Raw genomic sequence first — 18,897 nt, 5'->3', positions numbered from 1 at the left:
AGATATCCAATTCCTAGGGTAAATGATCTTATGGATAAACTATAAGGTTCGGCCATATTCAGTAAGATAGATCTTAAATCTAGTTATCATCAAGTGAGATTGGATAAATCTGATATATTCAAAACTGCATTTAGAACACAATTTGGACATTATGAATTTCTAGTGATGCCTTTTGGATTAACTAATCCACCTGCTACATTTACTCGAATGATGAATCGCATATTTTTGAAATATCAACATTGTGTTATAGTATTCTTTGATGATATATTGGTATTCAGTAAAAATGAGAATGAGCATTATGAGCATCTCAAGTTGTTAAAAGATAATCAATTGTATGCTAATCCAGAAAAGAGTGAATTCTTTCAAACTGAAATTGAATATCTAGGTCACATTGTGTCATCGGAAGGTATTAAGATTGACCCTAAAAAGATAGAAGTAATATTGAATTGGCCTATACCCAAAAATGTGCATGAGTTACGTTCTTTTCTAGGTCTTGCTAGTTTTTACAGAAAGTTTGTGTGAAATTTTTCATTACTTGCCTTGCCTTTTACTAAACTTTTAAAGAAGGGTATTGTTTATCATTGGTCTGATAATCAACAAAAATCTTTTGATTTATTGAAACATGCATTAACCCATGCTCCTGTATTACAACTACCTAATTTCAATAGACCATTCTTTTTAGTAGTTACTGATGCTAGTGGATCTGGAATAGGAGCCGTACTTATGCAAGATAATCATCCCATAGCCTATTCTAGCTGTAAACTGAAACCATCTGAACTTAAATATTCTACATATGATAAAGAATTGTTAGCTGTAGTACAAGCCTTACGTCAATGGAAACATTATTTAATGGGTTCTGAGTTTATGATTAAAACTGACCAACAAAGTATTAGACATCTCCTTAGTCAACCTCAAATATATGACCAACATATCAAATGGGCAGCTTTCATTCAGAGTTTTCATCCCCTTATACAATATCAACCAAGAAAAGGGAATGTAGTAGTCGACGCTTTAAGTAGAAGACCAACAATTCATAATATTTCTGTGATATCTTTTGATTCCCTTATCCCTATGAAAGATACTTATCAACATGATATTACTTTTCAAGCTGATTGGAATAAATTAGTTGCAAATAATTGGATTCCTATTGATTCATTGTCTTACAATGATGGATTCATGTTTTATGAAAAGAGATTATGTGTGACAATTCCATTTAGATCTTTGCTTAGAATGAGATTCATTGTCCTCCATATCAAGGTCATAGAGGTATTATATCTACTTTGCGTACATTGACTGAAGATTTTTATTGGCCACATTTGGACACTGATGTATCTAACTTTGTTACTAACAGTACTATTTTAGATCTTTTACATGCTTACACTATTTCAAAACCACATACATGGGATACACATCTACATTTACTTCAGTTTGCATATAACAATACACCACACACAGCTACAAAGAAAGCACCATTTGAAGTTATTTATGATTATAGATTATCTACACCTGTTGCATCTTTATCAAATAAAATTCAGAATGCCGATGATATTGCTAACATGCATGCCACTATTTTTTATGAAGTTAAAGACATGATTGCCAAAGCCTAGCAATCATATACAAAACAAGCAAATAAGAAAAGACAGGCCATGAATTTCAAAGTTGATGACTATGTTTGGTTACGTATAGAAAAACGTAGATTACAAAGTGTAGATAAACACCCAGTTGTGAAATTAGCACCTAGATTCTATGGACCATTCAAGATCATACACAAAATCAATGACAATGCATTTAAATTAGAACTACCACAACATTGGAAAATTCACAACACCTTTCATATTAGTTTATTACGACCCTTTAGAGGCCAATTACCTGTACACCCTGTCTATGAAAACCCACCTTTGCTAGATGAAGAGACTGAAATCCTTGAGCCTGAAGCTATCATAGATACTGACTTTATGACCACTAGAACTGGCCATAGATATTCTAGATATTTGGTCAAGTTTAAAAACCATCCTCTTGAAGAGGCCCAATGGATGCACACTAGAGACTTAAATGCTTTCCCCACTTTGTTAGCTCCACATTGAGCTAATAGCAATTGAGGACAATCGCTATCCCACCCTGGGGGTATGATGCCAGGAGGCATATTACACGGTGGATTCCGTGCCACTGTGGATTCCGTGAGGTTTTACGATGGATTCCGTAAACTTTTATTAACGGGGTTCATACACAAAGTGGATTCTTTGTGCGAGAAGTCAATGGGGACGCCTATCCTTTTTTAGCGTTTCGTTAATTTAGTGTGTATATGGGTGATTCCATAGCAGGTGATTCCACAAAATACATATTTAAATTAATAAACGTTTATGAGTTTAGAGTGCACACTCGTGATAAATTAAGGTTAGGATTGATTTCTAACCAATTGATTTATTTAACTGAAGATTGCTAGGTATTCACTTTTGTCGGTTTAATTGTATTATTTTACTAACGATTGTGAATGCTTCAGTTGATGTGTAGAGATAGCAGCAGTGGCGGTGGAAAGCATTGGAGGATAGTGTGTATTCGAGTTATCATCTATATTTTAATGGGCGCATACCTTAGGCATGGCGCCTATATTTTGTTGCACATATTTATCAAGGCGTTGGATCTTTATTTATTATTTTTATATGTGCATGGGCGCACGATCTAGATATTTGTATTTGGACATTGTATTGGGTACGCCTGACTTCTTGGGCACCCGCCCATTAGCTTTATTTCTATTTGGCACTAACGCAAACTCAAAAGCCAAAAGCGTGCTATTTTGTAATTTGGACTATTATTTGAGCTTAAAGATGATTAATACATAAAATACATGCTTTGTGGAGTGCTCACACAAGGCATGGGGGAAGATTGCACCCAATTGGTCTCTTGTTCATGACGTGCAAATCTTCTACATTGATTTATGTGCAAAAAGTAGAGTTCTTTTGTTCTTGGGGACCTTCTGACACTCACTACGCATGCTTACGGCATTCGATCTATGCACCACCATGGTAGAAGAGAGAGAAACATGCACACACACACACACAGAGGACTAGGCTACCATAACGGAGGGAAAAACAATAGAGGAATAAAAGAAAGGAGGGAAAAAACTGAGCGCCATGCTTTTCACTAATTTGAATTTTGATTACATCAGTCATTATCATTAATCTAGAAACAATAGAGGAATAAAAGAAAGGAGGGAAAAAACTGAGCGCCATGCTTTTCACTAATTTGAATTTCAATTACATCAGTCATTATCATTAATCTAGAAACATCATTAAATAAAAGTAGCCGAGACTCTATGCCATTAATGCAAAAGATGTCATAATCACGAATATAAGAGACTAAAAATAGATAATAAAAATACACATTCGTAATATTATTATATTTGTATGTTTTTGTAAAATGATTTTTTAATTTTTTTAAATAGAAGTTCCGTTACGGAGGCTTTGCTCTTATTGGTCTAGAGCACTCTCTCTCCACATCCTAAAAGGCATTTTTGAGACCTCAAAACTCCCCTAATGAGGATCTGAACTTCTCCATATCTACTTCAAGACAAGACTGTGCATACCATTGAGTCAAGAACTCAAGAAGGGGATACTTTGAGAAGCCCATGACTCCTCATTCTTAGGATACCTGGGCTATACAAGACTCTCAACATTGTAAGGAGAAGCTACCACTTCGAAAAACTCAAAGGCGATGTACTCAAATATGTTACTAGAATGCCTAAGCTACCAACCGGTAAAAGTAGAATGTGTCAAGATGGTGGGAAAGAATCCAACCACTTCATAGGAGAAAATTAAATGACAGTTCATCATCATGGATTCCATAGTTGGATTACCCTCAGTCTAAGGATCGTATAACCAAATCCTAGTAATTGTGGATATGCTCGTGTAAAGGTTGCTCACGTTATGCTAGTAGTCAAGATCAACTAGAATGCTTTAGATATCACAAGGCTCTTTGTGATAAAAATATTTAGGTTTCATGGATTTCCTAAAAGGACCATCAATGATCATGATTCTCTTTTCACTTCCAATTGTGGACATGTTGGGATAAAGGTTGCTCACATTATGCTAGTAGTCAAGATCAACTAGAACACTTTAGATATCACAATTATGGAAAATGGAACACATCCTAAGGTACCAAAATTGGTAGTTTTTGGTACTTAGTACCTTACTCCCTATCTCATTGTACAATTATTGGTAGTTTTGGTACTTTAGAGTACCAAATTTGATAGTCATTTACTTTGGGCCGTAAGCGAATCATATTAGAGCTAATTGTTGTTGAGAATGGCACCTAATTTAAATAGCCTACACTTGGAGGGTCACAACCAAGTGATACAGGGGCCATCGCCCCAAGGAGTTGCCTCTCTTTCTTGATGGTAACCCATATAGCGTCAATACACACAAGGCTCAACACCAAGTGAAGTGGGGCCCTTCAGCCTTGGGAGGGGCCTCCTTTGCTTGGTGATGACTTTCATGGGGTTCACCACACATAATAAACACTTCAATTGGCCTAACTATAATCAAAATGGATTAGCCTTTCACAATTATAGACACATGGGTATTTTTTTCAAAAGAAAGGTAAATGTTTCACAAGGCTTTTGTACTCAAAGAAGATGATACCATCAAATAAATGTCAATAAGTATAGCAATATGTATGTTTTCATTTACAAAGTGACAAACGAGCACCAAAAATTTACAACAAAGAGGCCTTGAAGGCCAAGTTTAAGGTTCTCCTCGAGGAGGGATACGGGTTGAAACTTTAAGAGTGGATTGTTCCACAATGCGGCTAGGTTGTCTGCAAGGGCAGCACAGTTGTCATTGGGATGGGGGGAGGTTGTGGCTGAGGCTGGTGGGAGGGTTGACGTGCTTCCTCCATATCATGCCAAAGAGCTTCAAATCTATGTGGTCCCCTCTCCACCACTTGTGACCCACTCTCTACAGCTTGTCTCAATTCAACCCATTGACGAACCTCTTCCATGGCCTCCTCATGACCTTATATGGCATCTATCATCTCTTCTACAGCCCTTACTTGCCCTTATTCCCACTTGTACCTCCTCTACAATCTCTTTCTCATGAATTCCTCTCTCTGAAACACCTCCTTCTTGTGGTGCTTGGCAATCACATATGTAAAAAATTACATTGTACTGATACTACCTTGAATTTCTTGACTTCAAACTTCTAGTAGTTCCCTATATCAACATAACAAGCTTGCATCATAAAATCCACTCACAGTTGGAAGATTGTATAAAACCTTTAGAAGGAGAAACATGTTGAGACATATCCTCCATCCACAACTGAGGTCTCCAAGGCCCTATTGCGAGATCTACATAATCCTTCTACTCAAATGATATAAAAGGTTTATTATAAAAAGAACACCCTCCATGCAGGCCACAATTTTGCACTTAGTCTTAGAGACACAAGTGAAATTAGTTTAGGATTGACATCTTTAAAGAGTAGGAGCCAATTCTCAAAGGAGAGACATGGATACTTACTATCGGGCACTTCCATGGTAGCCCTTGCCAACTGTATTTATAAAATAGCAAATGTTTGTTGGATGTTGCATAATATCAGACTTTAATGAGAGTTATTCAATCATCAAAGTAGATAAATCACCAAAAAAAAGATAAAATAACTAGTTCTACATACACAAACAATGCTATTTAATCAAGCATTTACTTCTGATGGTACAAAATGTAGATAGTCTGCACCTCATTGATCGAGATGTAACTCCACTACTTCAAAGTGCCCATCCATGAGACTTTTTCATCTTGCAAGGGATGCGATAGTAGTGGGTCAAGACAATACACGGATCTCTGGATCTCTAGTGGCAACAATGATATTACATAGCTATCAAATGCAAGGGGTACAAAAATAGATTATTAAGGCAACATGCCAATGAGATCAATTATTGAGATGCCTAGAAAACAAAAGCCTAAAACTTACTATTAGAGGGCAAGAAGGATGGATTCCATCAACTCCTCTTCGTTAGGATGAGCAAGAACTCCAATGTCCATTGTGTCCAACTTCACAACATGTTGTTACCCTCTCAAAGATACAACTATCCTACCATGGGCCACTACCCCCCCCCCCCCTAATTACCATCAAGCACTTGTTGAGGGCAAGGTCAAGCTTGTTATGGAGGGTGAGCTCATCCTCCATCAAAACTAGTGGATGTCGATGAGGAGCTAAGGTGGAGGCAGAGGTGCAAGAAGGTGCTGGTGAGAGTTGGGTCGTTGCTCTCATTGAGGAAGATTGTGGGAGGTGGGGCTTGTCTTGAAGGGGCTCATCCTTTGGGGGTTCGTCCTTGGGGGGTTCATCTTGAAGAGCCTCCTTGGGGGCTTAGCATGGTGGGGCTCATCCTTGGGGGGCTTGACATGGAGGGACTTAGGGTGGCAGGGCTGGGGTCTCGTGGGCATGGAGGGGCTCAGTGTGGTGGGGCTCTATCTGAAGCAACTTGTCCTTAGTCTAGGGGGGCAAATCCTTAAGGGGCTTCTCTTGGAGGGCCTTGAGGGGCAGGACAACCTAGAGGGGGTCAAAGTGGTAGGGCTCATCTTGGAGGGGCTTGGAGTGGTGGGGCATCTTGGAGGGGCTCGGAGTGGTGGTGCAAGACCCAGAGGGGCTTGAAGGTCAGGGTCTAGAGGTGGAGTGCCAAAGTGGGACCTAGAGGGGCATGAGAGGCGAGAGACTTGAAGGGGCTCGAAGTAGTGGAGCTCGCCCTGGAGCACTGTATTACGGTTACACAGGCTTCGGGCAAGGGTATCACTATCAATACAACTACGGTACCAAATATAAGTAATACATTTTCAAATTGTTAGATGCTTGCTTTGATTCCCGCATGAGATATATTAGGTCCCATACTATGCTGCATGAGAATAGGTCATTGAAAGGGATAAATTTTATCTTTATAATTGTAGGATACATATTCAAGTGCAAGAATTAAAACTATGAAAAAGAAAATTGCACTCGTCCATGTATGATAAATGCATCTATACCTAAGTGGCGGATGAAAATATTATCGCGTCTATTCTAGCATTGTTTGAAAAAATGTAATTGGTTTTGTTGGTTGATCTAACACCATCCTAAATTTTACATTCATTTGGTTGTTGGATTATTGTTTAGATGATTATTCCAAATGCTTGTGATTGATGGTAAATTCATGGCAGGGGTCTGTGATGACAAATTGCCATGAGGATAAAGGAATGTTTTCTTGGAAGACGATATTAGGGCTAACTGCCTTAACTGTGCTTGATTCTTAAACGAATTAATTAAGGAAAGGTTCTTTGCACGAGTGGATCACTTCCATGATTTCACCACGAATAATCCCGAAAAGGGCACTACTCGATTCATGGGCCAAAGGTCCAGTGGTGGGAAGGCCAACCACAAGAATAATGTTTTCACTCCTATGCAGCTTGTGGGTCAAGTGGAGCTCTGGACACCCCTTGCCAAGTCCAGAATGGAGTTGAGGACCTCCATGGCCCCAGCATTTGTGGTGTTGGAAGATCCTATTCTAGATAAAGGATGGAAATTGTGGTGCCACGTGATTTGGACCAGCTACTTCTACAAGGCAGAAGGGACATACAATTTCTCCTGTACAGGCAGGAGGCAAAGATTAACTTGAAGATAAGTTAAGGAACTTGTTTGTCAAAAGGAATGCTTACTATGTTTTCGTGTTAGTGCTATAAGTTACGCGAACGAACCCTGTTTTCTAAAAGTCTTAATTAAGGAAGCTTATTTTAAATGTCACATATAAATGTTATAGGACCTAATTAAATAACTAAAGAACACCTATCGAGGGAAGCAAGTGGGCAGAACCCCAATGGGTTTCCTCTATGGTAAGGTGGTCCCAGAGAACTAGGAGGATTCTCACAAGGTTTTATGGATGTCCATGACCCTTAGAAATTGTTAGGTTAGAACCCAAATTCATGTTGTTTTAGGGGACCAAAATGGGACTATGCCCTACGGGTAGAGAGGTTGAGCAGCGTATCCCTCTCATTTCCCATTCTCTTTGAACTGGCACGGATTTGCTTCGTCTTGGGTATCTTTGCATAAAGTAGGATGTCCAAGACCCGACGTTAGAATGCTGTTATGAGACCTTGACCACTAAGAACCCAAATTTCAGGTCGATCCTGGTGGGTTCGACCGCAAACGTTCCATTGCAAGGTGGACTTGAGAAACCCTAGGCAACAAACCCCGCAACATTCCATGGGAGTGTCAGGCAGCTATGCTTAGAATTGTCTCTCAATGGACCACTAAAATGTGCTTGGATAGCAGGCATGTTACACTTGTAGCCTACATGAAAAGTGCTCTTCTTGATCAATTTTATCCCATTGCTTCATTTACTAAACGTAGACTAATATTTTAACCTTATATTCTTGAGTCTTATTCACATTTGCATCCAATAAACCACTTCTTAGCCTTTGTCATGATTATTCTTACTAGATTGAAAATTAAAAGAAATTTGTATGTATTTGGTCTCGGGTGGCTATTTGATGCTTTGATGCTTGGCCTTTTAGGACACTTTAATTATAGTCAGTTGGTCTCTTTTGAGCTTGTAACTATGGGTCACTCGAAGTATAGTTAATTGGTCTTTTTTGAGCTTTCAACTGAGTATATCTTGCTATTTTATTATGCAAGACATATTGTTGCTTCTTCATCCACTTCTAAAAATGCATTATTTGATATTGAAAAAAGAGATGGTACCAATTTCCTTACTAAAAAGAGTAGATCTATAATGTATTGGTTCAAAAGAAGCAAGTAAGAATAATCAAATGTAATGGTGTCAAGCCTAAGGGCATGGATGTAGATATATGTGAAGAAATGGATGAGTTAACATGTTCCACTATCATGTTGACACTACCTAAGTTAATGTATTTTAATGTAAAAAATATAGTAGGCAATGCTTCTGGAATATGGAAAAAGCTTTTTGAAGTGCATGATAGAGAAAGTCTTGATTTTTATAGGTTGAAGAAACTCATCGATCTCTACATGGAGGTGTGATGTACCTACTCCTAGACTAGCTAAGGGAGAGGATGTTTGAAAGTCATTCAGATGCCTATTCTAAGTAGCATTGTCCATACCCCTTAAGATTTAAAAACTTAGCTAGTTATGTGACTTCTGAATCTATCTTGCAACAAAACATATGGCCTTGATCCACTAGGATCGGTCTAAGGGACCTATGACCTAACAATATCTATCAATATTTTAGCACCCGACCTTGAAGTTCACTTTATAATAATCAGCCAATTTCTATACTTGGTTCAAAGAGAGTGAGAGGTGATGGGAAGCTCAACTGGACTTCTATCAATAAGGTATAATCTCAACTCCAATCCCTTAAAATGATGCTTAATTGGGATCTAACACTTGACCCTAGGAATTCATCATTTGGCCATATTCAATAAGGTATAATCTCAACTCCAATCCCTTAAAATGATGCTTAATTGTGGGATCTAACACTTGACCCTAGGAAGTCATCATTTACCCATTTTCATATTTCCATCAGAAAGCACCCAACTTATTAGGTCCACCCATCCATTAGATGATATCATCATCATGATCATCCACTCACTTTTCATGCACACACCCAAGTAAGCTTGCTTATTTAGTTATGCTCTACCACATTGTAAGACATAAACAAATAGCCTAGATAATTAGCTCATTACATACATCTATTTCATGCCTTTAAGCATGATATGAAAATAGTAAAAATAATCTTTTCAAAACAATGTTAAAAGCATTTCCATAAGCTAGTCTTCAATTGAGACTCTCAAGATATTTCCACTTCACCTCAATATTCTCTTTCTCCTTGGTATCCATCATTTGATACCTTGACCTTAGACTCCAACCCTAGGCTAGGTTAAATACACCCTTGACCCCTCTTTTCTCATTAGATTCCCTCCCATGCCCATCACCCCATACCGTGCCCACTAAGGATTTCTTTCCCTATCATTGGATCAGCCCCAAGCATTACCTAACTGAACACAACCCCATTGGTTCTCATGTTGCCATAAGGGTAAACCTTCCCACACATTCAACCTCTCATCAAGGTGGCAATTTACATTCTAGACAGTAATAATTGGCCATGTGGAAATTGTGATGCCCATGTCAACAACATCACAATTGCCATTATGCCTCACCTTAATCACATTCGTAATGAACCATGTCTAGGCACAAGTATCTCATTCAAATAGTAGTTCTACTTTAAACAACCAACTTGCAATTACAACTTCTCAATGGTCAACATTTAATCATTGCATTTTACTAACACTTTTATACCCATGTAAATTAAATACACTTCAAAACCATTATAAAGAAAATTCATGCCTTTACAACAGTGTATTTGTGCACTCACAAGATTGGTATCTATTTTTTGACACTACTATTGAACACAATATTAGGGAGTTTGGGAATCTCCCAATTCCCATTTTTTGAATACTAAAAAGGTGGCACACGGATAACGTGCCCATAAGTTTCTCAAAACCATATGATGTGACCTATCATTGGAAAGCGCTTGAAAAATGGAATCTATTGAGCTACAGAGTGCTCGATTTGGAGCTATAGTGTTCAAGTTATGACAAATCAAAAGATTTGACCACGTGTCCCAAACTTATAGGAAATTCCCATATTCCCCAATATGGTGTTATTGTAACGTGTTGCCTCTCCATACACGTATTTAGGGGTCCAATCAAGAGACGAATCCAAGCATCGCCACCCGACACTCCCATGGAATGTTATGGGGTTTGTCACCTAGGGTCTCCCGAGTCTGCCTCACAATGTAACGTTCACGGCCGAACCCACTAGGATCGACCTGAAATCTGGGTTTCTAGTGGACAAGGTCTCCTAACAGCATTCTAGCATTAGATTCTGGACATCCTACTTTACGTAGAGATACCCAATTTGAAGCAAACCTATGCTACACTTGGTTCAAAGAGAATGGGAAACGAGAGGGATGCGCTACTCAACCTCTCTGCCTGTAGGGCATAGTCCCATTTCGGTCCCCTAAAACGGCATGAATTGGGTTCTATCCTAACAATACCTAAAGGTCATATGACTGTAGAACCTTGTAAGAAGCCTCCCAACTCTCTAGGGCCACCTTGGGGACCCGTCAGGGGTTCCGCCCACCTGCTTCCCTTGATAGCTTTAGTTTTCTAATTGGGTCCTATCACATTTATGTGTGACATTCAAAATCAGCTTCCTTAATTAGAACTTTTAGGGAACGGGGTTCGTTCGCATAACTTATAGCACTGACATGAAGACAGAGAAAATAGTCCTTTTGACAAACAAGTTCCTTAACTTATCTTCAAATTAATCTTTGTCTCCTGCCCATACAGGAGAAATTATGTATCCCTTCTCTCCAACAAAAGTACCAGGTCCAAATCACATGGCACCATAAATTTTCATCCATTTTCTAGAATAGGATCTTCGAATACCTCCAGATGTTGGGCTCTCACGACAGTCTACAACTCCATTCCGAACTAGGCAAGGGGTGTCTAGAGCTCCATTGACCCCAAGCGACCTAGGAGTGAGACACAACTTCCGTGGGTGGCCTTTTCACCACTCAACCTTCGGCCCGTGAATCGAGCTGTGCCCTCTCAGGGTAATCCGCAGTGCGATCTTGGAGATGATCCACCCGTGAAAAATATCCTTCCTTAATTAATCTATTTGAGGAATCAAGCACGAACAAGGCATTTAGCCCTAATATCATCTTCCAAGAAAAACATTCCTTTATTCCCATGGCAACTTGTCATCATAGACCCCTACCATGCATTTACCATCAAACACAAGCACTTGGAATCATCATCCAATTCACATCCCACAATCAGTTTAATGCAAAAGCATTTAGGACATTATTCGATCAATCAACAAAAACAATTGTATCCTTTTCCAAATATTGCAAGAATAGTCACAATAACCTTTCCATCGTGTATTTGCTCTCCCCCTTGGAATCTAAGCGATTCCATGCAAAATTTACTTAACACTTCCTCTATTCGGCTAGGACATATGTCGAAGTTTTAACATTGCTCAAGACGTGAGTTCTAATAATCCCTTACTTTGATTGATAGCCAAACCTTCTTCCTAATGAGTACAAAAGCATCGGTCTTTCCTTTGACTTAGGGTTTCCTAACCCTTGAGCTCTTTATTTGCCTTTGAGGCCTAGAGTTTTTTGTATCTATTCTAGTCCCTTAATAGGATTGATAACATCGTAGCTATCGGACGGATCTCAAGGCATCTCAATTTTCGCCCTTATGATCATCGTTTGTGTTTACTACGCACAACATCAAGACTCCTAATCTATCAAACATAAGCTATTAATAAGATCTTGGACAAAGGTCTAGAGCTTAGATAACGAATCTTTTCTAGACTAAGCTGCTTGTCATGCAATCCTTCAAGCATGAAGTTGCAACATATACCTTCAAAGCGAGGAAAACTCACCTACTATTGCGAGGACATGCTTGAAGCCTTAAATTTTGTTTATGAATTCATCGTGTAGCCTCTAAATACAATTAACTTCTCTTTATACATGCATTTAGATCGAATACTTGCGATTCAGTTTATCCTTTTCAATGTCCTATTCTTGTGCGATATAATACAGGTCTAATGCTCCTCATGCGGGAAATCAAAGCAAGCATCTATTAATTTGGAAATACATTACTTACGACCAGTATTGCATGCGGATTGGCAGTGATGCCCTCGCCCGAGGCTTTGTTGCTTATTGAGGGATTGCCATCTTGGTGTGACAATTTTCGCTTGGGTGCCATCCCCGATCTCTTCTCTTTTAGACGTGCTTCGCACATGACTTCCACGTCTTGTACTCGATTAGCAAGGGCCAGTTGAGGAGCGAGATGATCTTGCAGTCAAAGGATAATCATGCGAAAACAGGGTATGGATTCGCGGCCAACAGGAGAGAAGGAATGCGTGTGGATACCCTCTTCAGAGGGGAAAGGGAGGAGAACCTTCTTGGGGGGGTTCTCTCTCTTTCTCTCTATCACTCCCTCTCTCTCTCTCCCTCTTCTTCTTCTTCTTCTTCTCTCTTCTCTCTTCTTACCTCTCTTCTTTCTCTCTCTCTCTCTCTCTTCCTCTTCCTCTTCTTCTTCTTCTTCTTCTTCTTCTTACCTCTCTCTCTCTCTCTCTCTCTCTCTCTCTTCTTCTTCTTCTCCCTTCCTCCCTCCCTCCCTCCCTCCCTCCCTCCCTCTCTCTCTCTCTCTCTCTCTCTCTCTCTCTCTCTCACCTAGTTTCTCTCTGCGACAGTAGGGGGCAAAGAGGTGGTCTCCCCTTCCGGGGGGAAGTGTGACACGGAGGTGGAGTGGTGGAGGGAGTTGGCTGCAGTGGACTGGTTGAGGTGGCATGGAGGGGTGGTAGGCCCGTGGCTTCCCCTCGTGGACGTCGTCATCGTCTTCTCTGTCGGCTTCCTCCCCATGGCCTCCACATCATCGTGCTATCTCCCCTACCACCGTCATTCGTATCTCCATCACCTCCTCCCTCCTCGTGCTCGTCGCCCTTATCTTCTTTTTTCCCCCTGCCACCTGGGCGGCGACAAGGAGTAATTAAAAATTTTTTGAATTATCCTTAATAAGGGGGGGTGCTTAATTCAACGGGCGGGAACGTTACAACTACTTGATCCCTATCTTCAAACATGGAATTTCCATGTACTAACATTATATTGTGGCATGACCACTATCTTAGGGAACTTCACATCCATCCAAACACAAGTATGATTAATGTAGTTTATAGCTACCCCAATAATGATACTATAGCATGATCATCCATGCATACACAAGAAACCCTTACAAGAAAGATCCCATTCTTTATTATCAATGCCTCCATATAGACACAAGGCTTGGTTCAAAATAACCTTGCATTTTTACCATTTTCTATTCCAACTATTCTTTGTCACAACAACACTCCTATGCACATGCAATTGTTGCAATCCTTACAAGAATGCCTCTCTATATATTTGTATCTTAGATAGCATCATACACAAAAATCTATTATGATCCCCACCTTCATGTGGATCTTCACTAACCCAACACCAAGGCTCAATGAGTAGTCATTCTATAACAATTCTTCTAATGTAACTATCAAGTTAGCCCTTTCTTATGTACTTACAAAATTTTCACTATTTTATCTTATTATGGAAAACATTACTTTTCTAACATGGATTGGTCAAAATTTGTAGCATGCATTGACTTATGCCTCTTCCCCTTATTTTAGTCTAACTCCCAACATTTTCATGGCCTTAATCTTAGGTAATGTTAGAGGTGATCTTCACATGATTTCTAACTTCATCTACAACACCTTTATTCAAGCACAAAAAATATTTTGAAAAATATTATTGTTATTTCAATATTGTGACATACCATTGCTAGACTAGCTATGCGCACAAAGAGTAGTGCTACATAGCAACTATCCGTATCTATGACTTCGACATATGACTTTTTCTCAATAAGCAAGCTTTTGAATAGAAAAAGGTTGCTTATTGAGATCCACTTTTCTTTTCCTTGTCCGGAACAGATACTCTTTCCTAACGAACTCTTACAAACCAGAAATTTTGTGACTTTTGCCCCTATACTATTCACTGAGGATAGAGGGACTTGAATCCTCACGGTTCTGCAAAAACTAACGGTTTTTCCTTAGTGTATCTGACAATCGGAAAATAAGGCCTAAAATAAGCAGGAATAATGCCGGCAAATAAACAATAATAAGGCCAGGTTTTTACAATGTGTATTTGCAAATAAGGCCAGCTTTACTGGTTTTTCCAACGTGTATCCGGGAGCATTACAATCTATCCGTACTCTCGTTTCCACTTATTTACCTTACTTTATCGCCTCCCAAAGTTGCAAAGATCATCCTATCCATTGCAGCACTATTGGCGCCCGACTGTTTGCCTTTACTTCCGTCCAAAGCCGCACCATGATATGGCAAAAGCGTGATGGCTATTCTCGTTGTTTCCAGGATTTTTTGGTTCCCCGCAAATGAAATAACTGGCACATTAGGATGTATGAACATAGTTCTATTGACTGAAACTTATTAACGTACATGGTTAATGATTAGATCTAAAAATGTTGGCGCAGGTGAAGAAAGCGGAAAAAATACTAGATCAAAGATAAAAGGATCCCACCCATCCGCTCTGCATCTGAAACAGAATTACTTCCGAGCCTGAGCATAGCGATAGGTATGCTAAGCGGTTCGGTGTGTTTCCGGGGGAACAGTGATGGAACTGGTTGTTAGACCCCTGGACAACTGGTATTCTGGACTTGGGGATAAGGATGCAACTATCATAAACTTTATGGTGGAAAAACCTGATAGAATGGAATGTGCAAAGTGGATCTATTGGTACTACCTATATTACACTTCCTTGGGGGTGAACGGAGGAGCGATTCAGATCACACACCAGCAAAGGATACTTACAAGTCGTACGGCTTGGTTCCGTTTGGTTACCGATGGACCCGCAACCTGCTGCAGCAAATTTCATGCGGAAGACTAGACCGCCCATGCCCTATTGATTCGAGAAAAATGGGAATCGAACCCGCGGCTTCTGATATGACAAACCAGCACTCTAACCAACTCAGCTATTTTCCCACGCGTAATCAATGGCTACAAATAAATTATCTGCTGACAGAATTCTCAATCAGCATTAAAATGCCCATAAACTGGCTCAAACAAAACTATCGCAGATAAGTGGCCTAAAATAAGGAACAAAAGGCAAACTTATATCATATTAGTGTTTAATTTGAAACTTTCTATTTGCCATTATCCCAGCTATGTCCTTAATGAAATTTCGTATATTCCTGCACTTTACATCCCCTAAGACAGTTGGCTTAGAGGTATAGAGCAGGCAGCAAAATGCAAATGTTTGTTACGTCAGATCAAGCCAATTAACGCTTTCTCCATTCACCACATCAGCAGGTAGCCAATATCTGTTAATTGACGCCTTCCCGGCTTTTCTATTAGAACTTATGTCAAAAAAACCCTTTCCCCGGCTTCATTTCATGGGCCAATCGTCTGAATTGACGTAGCCATACAATAGAAAATATTAGCTGCAAAGATACAATCGGAGAGTTCCCACATGACATAGAAACTTCCATTCGAAAAAATAAAATTGATACAAAAGCAAATTCCAATAAGGTCTTAGTTAAATAATCAGTCATGATTCCATTAATCCTATAATGTCAAATAAATGTTTTTTTTTGCAATTAAGTCTAGCGATCAAATCGCATAAATTTCTTGATCTTAATGCTCTCAAGAAAATGACATAACGTATCCGATATCATTCCAGGCGGTACTCGTGCAGCAAAAGCATTTCATCAAAACCTTTGGGTCTAGTGAAGCCTGGATTATCCTTGTCTCTTAAAAAGCAGTAATACTATGCAATTTGATAGCAACTTTAGCGATTTCAATTAAAAACAACATGGACAGGCTATTAATATTTGATTGTTTAAGGCCTATTGGCTTTTATGCGAATCTGAATGGCTTTATCGGTGGGTTTTCGAGCCTTTCTAGCTGGTCTTTGGGCTTTTTTCGAATGAATGATTGTTTTCGTAATCGATTAACGGAATGGATTTGTAAACCATACGGAATCACTATTTACGGAAATAGGATAAGTAACTAATTTATGCAATTCCTCCGGAGAGATGGAATCTATCAGAGATACAATAGAGATTCACGATCGATTGGCTTCGGATATAGCTATAAAATCTTTACGTACATTCAGTACAACTAAACTATCTGGGATTTCGCGTGTTATCAATCCTTCAAAGCATTTCTACATCTTTAAGAAACGTGGACTGGAATGCGGGCGTTCTTCACGTCTCATATGTGTCCAATTGGTTGAGAAACCACCGATCCATTTGGAATTGATACAACTTGAATTAGTCTTTCCCGCCACTCTCTTTATCATGTCGTTATATAAAGAATCAGTATTCATTAACAATAAATGGCCATCTTTACAGGTAATGGATCCAAGCGCATTACGAGCAATCCTTAAGGATAAAAATGTTTTCTACAAATCCACAATAGCTCTTCCGTGCCGTTACTTTGTAATGGCAATTTCCTAATTTTTGTATTTTCCGTACAGCTTGTAGCCTTTATTTCAAGCAATTCTTGTATAGCTTGCATTCATTATTTCCCATTTCTTGTAAGGCTTGCAATGGCAAGAATTGGATTAGTAACGCTACAAATAGAATTAAGAGTTTCGGGTTAAACATTTCCAGTATTCATAAGTTATGTTGTCTAATTGTTGTCTTAAGCTTTCTTTCGTTAAGTAATTTCTGTGAAAATCGTAATTTCATTGCCGAACATCCCAAAGAAAGGAAAAATCAAAGAAAAACTCGCATCAGAGTTGTTTTTTTTCGTTTAATTACCACATAGAAATCTCTCTTCTAATTAATATTAATAATAATAGAATAATATTTGGGTATATAGCTCAGTTGGTAGAGCATTGGACTTTTAATCTAATGGTCGCAGGTTCAAGTCCTGCTATACTCAGAAGCATTAAAACATTAAATGCTTTAGGCAGATGGTACCGTCTAATGGAGATTATTATGCCATGATAATCTCCAATCCAGACCGCCCTTTTGTGAAAAAGGGCAAACATGAGCTCATCCCTTCGTTTAACCGCGATAAAGAAAACAAAAGATTCCAAAAAAACATAATGGCAAATCATTTTTTCCTTTGTTTCTTTTAGGGAGTGAAAAGACAAAAAATTGGTCAGGGATTTTCGGAAGAAAAAAATACTATTACTATCACAATTTACGATGTAATTTTAATGTCATATAATGGAGGCTGACCTTCAATTTCATATCTAAATATCATTGTAGAATTATTTGCTTTTATCCATTAACGTCAGAAAGTTTAAATCGCCCAGCAGGTCATAAAAAACTTAGCTCAAGCAAAGCAAAGAAATAAACATTGCCAAACAAAGCAATAAAGCGCAAGGAAATAAAATGGTTTAAGTTGACTCAAATTAAAAGAATTGCAATTAATACCTTACTCGTCTATTCGTTTCTTATCCATTTTTGCCAATTAAATCAAATAACAAAATCCCATAAAACGAAGCAAAAAGTAGTTGCATTGGGCTCATTTTGAAATTTGATTCTATGATTTAAAACTATATAAATGTTAACTCGTTTGCGTAGTTTTTCATCTTTCAATTATACCTATCTATTTTTCTTCGTCTCTGCATAGCTATGGATACATATTTGGCTTTAGCGCTCCATTTACTTAGTTTATTCCGTTAAAACTTACTTTCTTTCAAATAAATACGAACTAACATGGCGAGAAAAATTTCATCCCTTTCCTCTATATCAATCACATAGTGAACTTTATGAGGTTACTTTCCAAAGGAATGGCTTCAAATTCTAAGAATGAGAAGATAGGAATTATTATGTTCAATAATGATACCGTCATTAAAAAAGAAGATATGGTTAAATACACTGGATTTTTTATGAATGTTCCTATGGAAAAAGCCATGTCAAGTTACATTTTTTTAGCATTGATGGCTCAATTGGATAGAGTGCCTGGCTTCGAACCAGGTGGTTAGAGGTTCAAGTCCTCTTCGATGCACACGCAAGACACATCGCTGTCTATTCTTAGTTTTGGCCCTCAAAAGCCTTAATTACTTTGGTTTACTTACTTATTAATCTATATGTCTATTCGATGCGAAACCAACGATTTCAGGTCCAGGGGCTTTTTTGTTTGTTTTTTACCTGTGCCATTAAGCATTAGGGATATTTGGTAGTTGATTTAATGTGGAAACAAGAAAGTAAACCTTTGTGAAATGAGGAAATTCAAAGCTAGCCCAATGCACATCGACAGGAAAGTTTGGTATTTTGATGTCGACTGTTTGTCTTTTAAAGGTACGTGAACTGGGTTTAGAACGTCATAG

General features: G+C 38.7%; 2 non-coding genes across 2 annotated transcripts; both read left to right on the top strand.

Annotated features, from left to right (window-relative positions):
- Positions 1–17,425: 17,425 nt before the first annotated feature.
- TRNAK-UUU (transfer RNA lysine (anticodon UUU)) lies at positions 17,426–17,498 on the top strand. Its single transcript has one exon. It is a non-coding gene; the product is annotated as a tRNA-Lys (tRNA).
- Positions 17,499–18,501: 1,003 nt separating this feature from the next.
- TRNAR-UCG (transfer RNA arginine (anticodon UCG)) lies at positions 18,502–18,575 on the top strand. Its single transcript has one exon. It is a non-coding gene; the product is annotated as a tRNA-Arg (tRNA).
- The last annotated feature ends 322 nt before the right edge of the window (positions 18,576–18,897 follow it).

Source organism: Lygodium microphyllum, chromosome 21 (assembly GCF_053477565.2).
Source record: "Lygodium microphyllum isolate KBCC chromosome 21, Lygodium_microphyllum_v1.1.10, whole genome shotgun sequence".
NCBI lineage: Eukaryota > Viridiplantae > Streptophyta > Polypodiopsida > Schizaeales > Lygodiaceae > Lygodium > Lygodium microphyllum.
This window is presented reverse-complemented; position numbering and strand designations above follow the sequence as displayed.